Source organism: Oratosquilla oratoria, chromosome 9, assembly GCF_046742065.1.
Source record: "Oratosquilla oratoria isolate Oo_2021 chromosome 9, ASM4674206v1, whole genome shotgun sequence".
NCBI classification, from domain to species: domain Eukaryota; kingdom Metazoa; phylum Arthropoda; class Malacostraca; order Stomatopoda; family Squillidae; genus Oratosquilla; species Oratosquilla oratoria.
In genome coordinates, this window is record NC_134785.1 from 38,654,603 (window position 1) to 38,659,602 (window position 5,000).

Sequence of the window (5,000 nt, forward strand, 5' to 3'; positions counted from 1 at the left end):
GGGGAAATACTTCATCTGTGATACCAACAACTTTTGGCAGCTTCGAATTTAATCATAAACAAGAGTGAAAAGATTATCGCCTTCTTTTTCATTGTCGGTGATTTCACACAACGCTCTGGTCTGAGAACGCTCCTGAAAGAAGAGGAAAAAAAGAAAAAAGAAAAAGAATATATAGTGCTATTGTGTAAAGGTGTGTATTAGTTCATAGTATATTGACACTTTAAAATATAGTTGTCTTAGGTTAATTTTTTTTTTTTTTTTTTGTCTTTTTGTCATGAAAATTTAAATAACAAGTGTCTTAGGGTAAAAAAAAAGTAAGCCCCGTTCACGAAATCGATTAATGGGCGATTTTTAGATAAAGCACGTGTGTCCATGTAATGCTATTGATTAACAGGGAAGGTACAGAAAAGCACACGTATTTCTTTATTTAGAAAAAACTACACAAGGAAGAAATCATTTATGTAAAGAACCGCCCGAGAAAAGCGTGATAGATGGTACACGATGTGTTTTTTTCATGAAATCGTTTGAATCTCTTGTGACCGTTAATGACCGTTAATGTCGGTTAGAAGTGTGTCGACAAGAACACAACGACAACCAAGACGTCATTTCGTCTGCGGTGCTCCTCCATCTTCCTTCCACATCATCGTCGTCGCCGCCTCCAGCCACCAAGAGAAGAGGAAGGAGGAAGAAGAAAAAGAGGAAGAGAGTTTTCCCGGTCATATCCTGCTCCCTTCCTTCTCCTCCTCCTCCTCCTCCTCCTCCTCCTCCTCCTTGCACTAAGGGTGCTAGTCCTCCTCTTCCACCTCCTCCTCCTCTTTCCTGTAAGCCTAATATCCTCTCGGCCCCCTTTTCTTCTTCCGTTTCCTTCTCTCATCGTTTCCTTCCCTTCCCTTCCCTTTCTCTCTTCTCCTCCCGCCATCTCACTAGTCCTACTGGACTTCTTCCTCCCTCCTCCTCTCTCTTTGACTTCGATCTGTGCCCCAGCTATTCCAAGAAGGTAAGTGAAGAAATACTATTAATTTTTTAATATAGTGGTATTGGAAGATCTCAGTGCTAGAGTAGGGGATGAACCAATAGGTGGAGTTTTTGGGAAGTGTGGAGTGCCAGGTAAAAATCATAGTGGAGAGTTAATAGTGGAGATGCGTTTAGAGAGTTGATGATAGCTAACATAGTGTATAGGAAGAAAGTCAGTCATAAGTACTCATGTGAGAGGGTGGTGGATGAAAGGGTGGTTGATAAGGCATTAATGGACTATGTAGTGGTATCCAGGGAAAGAGTAGGAAGAGTCCTGGATGTTCATGTTCTTAACATAAGAACACAAGATCATAAGAATGAAGGAGACTACAAGGGATCATAAGGCCTACACTAGGCAGTTCTATGTCTATTACCACCTGTCATCCCCATCTATAAAGTTGTCTAACTGTTTCTTAAAACAACCGATAGTTTCAGCGCTCACTACATGGACACTAATTCTATTCCATTCGTCGACCACCCTATTAGTAAACCAATTCTTTCCTATTTTCTTCTTATATCTAAAATTGTCCAATTTAAATCCATTACTATGAGTCCTGCCCTATTGTTTTAATATGATGACCTTGTTTTCATCACCCTTGATAAAGCCTTTGATCTACTTGAACACCTCTATTAGATCACTCCTGCACTCTGCGTCTTTTCAGAGAGTGTAAGTTAAGGTGCCTAAGCCTCTCTTCATAAGATAAATTTCTGAGCCCATGTATCATTTTGGTCATTTTCTTTTGTACTGATTCTGATGACTTGATGACCACTCTATAAGACGGAGACCAAAACTGTACCGTATAGTAAAGGATGGGGTCTAACTAACGCTAGATAGAATTTGGTAATTACCTCTGCACTTCTATTCGTAACCGTCCTAGCAATGAAACCTAATGCTCTGTTAGCTTTATTCCTGACGCTAATGCACTGTTCCCTGGATTTAAGGTCAGCCCCACGTTTAACGCTCTGCACTTTGAAATATTGAAGTCCTGATCTAATTAGGCGCTCTATTTTAGTGTCGTCCACAAACTTACTAACATCACTATTAATCCCATTGTCCAAGTCTTTTATGTACATAACGAATAATAAGGGGCCTTAAAACGAGCCCTAGGGAACTCCACTAGAAACACTCCCCTATTTGGATTTTACACCATTTGTGGTGACCCACTGTTTTCTATCACTGATCCAAGCTCTAATCCAATCTAACACTTTTCCTTCTATACTATGGGCTTTGATTTTATTTAATGTTCCTTGGTGGGGCACCTTATCGAATGCTTTGGTGAACAGCATCGTAACTACCATTGTTATCTGACGCCTTATATACGGTAGCGTAAAAAGATAGAAGATTAGTTACACATGAATTACCCTTAGAGAAACCATGCTGTGAGTCACGAATCAAATTATGTCTCTCAACGTGATCTCTGAGTCTATTAACTATTATTGATCCAAGCCTTTTAGCTATAACAGATGTCAAACTGATTGGCCTGTAGTTGCATATAAACGATTTATCTCCATTTTTGAAAATGGAACAACGTTTGCCTGCCCCCAAGAAACAGGCACAAAACCAGTGTCTACCGACTTATTAAATATTTCTGTTAATTGATCGTAGATTTCAAATTAACACTTTTTAACCACTCTCGAAAAAATTTCGTCTGAACTCGGGAATTTTGTAGCTTTAAGTCTTTCAATCTGTTTGACTACTTCTACCTAAATAATGCTGATATTTACTAGTCTACTCTCTTCATCCCCACTGAAAATTGGATCGCAGTCAGGTACCTTATCTAACCCCTCCTTAGTAATCACAGAGAGAAAATATTTGTTAAAGTCCTCACTCATTTTTCCTACGATTCTATCTTATTTTCGTTGTTTTTAATTGGGCTTATCCTTCCCTTATTTTTTGTACTGTAGTGATGAAAGAAGTCCTTTGGATTGGATCTAGCTTGTCTGGTAACCTTAATTTCATAGTTAAGTTTCATTGGGCACGTTTTCTTTTTAACCAGTCTTGCCATATCGTTATATTTGGATCTAAGGTATGTTCCCCGTTTTTTATTTTTGCGTAAAGACCTCTTTTCATTCCGATCTCATATTTTAGCTTGTCCGTCATCCATTTGGGAGTATTGTTATTCTTCCGTATTGACTTGAGTGGAATAAATTTATTTTGTACATTTAGAATTCAAGCTGTTAGGTTACTGTACAATTCATCCAAATCGCTGACCGGGCTGTTGACCTCACGCTTGTTAGTGACCTGACCCAAGTTATGCATGTTACCCTCTTTGACCCGACTACTGACCGCGCTAATGACGTCCGGACTGACCATGTATCTTACCTCGTCACAGCCCCCTTGGTCGGTCTCGTAAGTGACCAAATGTCTTAAATAATTTCTCATCTCATCAAAATTGGCTTTTTTGAAGTCTGGTACTAGAACGTTTTTCGTGTTATTTAATTCTCCCCAAATAATATTAAATCTTATTTCTTGATGATCACTAAAGCCTAGTCTATCTCCCACTTTAACTTTTCTCGTTAGGTACTCATTATTAGTTAAAAGTAAATTCAGAGTATTCTTTCCCCTCGTAGGATCGGTAATCATTTATTTTAGGAAAATATCCTGCACTACATCCAAGAAAATTTGCGCTTCCTGATCTACTAAAATTTCCCGGTCAATGCTTCTATGATTAAAATCTCCCATAATCACAAAAAAAATTTACTTGGACACCCTGCGAATTTCATGAATCAAGGGATTAGTCTTCTCAATGATGGTGTCAGGAGGTCTTTATAGGACGCCAAATAGATTCCCTACCATCATCTTCCTTTATCGAATTGTTGATAATACAATTTATTGTATTTTTAACAAAAAGTGCTACTCCTTCCCCACTCCTGCCAACCCTGTCCTTGTTAAAAAGATGTATATATCCTTCCATCTCGATTTTCGGAAGGAAATGTCTATCAGCCATATTGATCCAGGATTCAATAATAGCTATGGTATAAAATTTCTCTACGCATGCTTTACCTCGCAGCAAATCAATTTTATTTATTACGCCTTTGCTGTTTGTATAGTAAACTTTTAGTTCATCCTCCCTCCATCTGATTACGTGATTCTTTTCCTCTCTGAGCTGTTTCTATTGCCTAAACTATATTCCGATACTTCCACCCTGACTCCCACGTAATGTACCCGAAAAAAAAGCATGCGGGATGCCAACTTCTTGCTCAAGGGATTCAGCAAGGAGCCGAAAGCCTTTGGGTGACAAGTGCACTCCGTTCCTTGTATACAGATGATTCTTACCATAAAAGCGATCCCATCCATTAGCCTTACAATGTTTTTCCAGCCTCTAATTCATTGCAATAACCCTGACATGCCACATGCCTCCAACTCTACGCCTCGAAAGGATTCCACATACAGCAGGAAACCCTCTCTTATTCCTAATCTTATCTAGCGCATCCCGAAACCTAGGAAACAATTCCTCACCCTCTAACTTACCTATGTCATTCTCCCAACACTCAAGCAAACTATGGGTTTTACATCTTCCCCGACTATACACTCTTCTATCCTGTCTCTAACATCACCTATCCCCACCCCGGCGAAACACACCTCGGTCCTATGCTTCCTATCTTTGTCGCAGAAGGCCCTATCTAAATACCTCGCCTGGCTATCGCCTACAATCAAAATCTTACCTATGGGCAGGGATCTAGCGACTGCCCTACCCTTTTTTTCTTGCATCTTTGTTTCTTTTTCTTGTAGACTCGCGAGAGCTTGAAAAGAATTTTTGCATTCGAGCGGGCCTGGTGAGGGCTTTTTACAATATCTCCGTGTTCTGTTTGTCACCGTTTTCCTCCCAGGTTCCAGGGGAGACACTGGGGAAATATGAGATAATTTTTGGTGGAAGGTAAGTTGAGAGTGGAGGATAGGTGGAAAAAAATTGACGCAACACGAAGGGATTTCTCCCTTTCTCTTTTTCTGCTAGAGGGGACTGAGAAGGGGGGTCGCCAATTAA

The 5,000-nt window shown here is 39.8% G+C and overlaps 1 protein-coding gene across 2 annotated transcripts in view; it reads left to right on the forward strand.

Annotated features, from left to right (window-relative positions):
- LOC143028310 (innexin unc-9-like) overlaps nt 1-5,000 on the forward strand; it is a 202,409-nt gene that overhangs the window by 30,641 nt on the left and 166,768 nt on the right. For both annotated transcript variants that reach the window (XM_076190202.1, XM_076190203.1), the window contains exon 2: nt 1-190. This exon is cut by the window's left edge. The gene's annotated coding sequence lies outside the window, so the exon portion shown is untranslated. The remainder of the gene's footprint in view (nt 191-5,000) is intronic.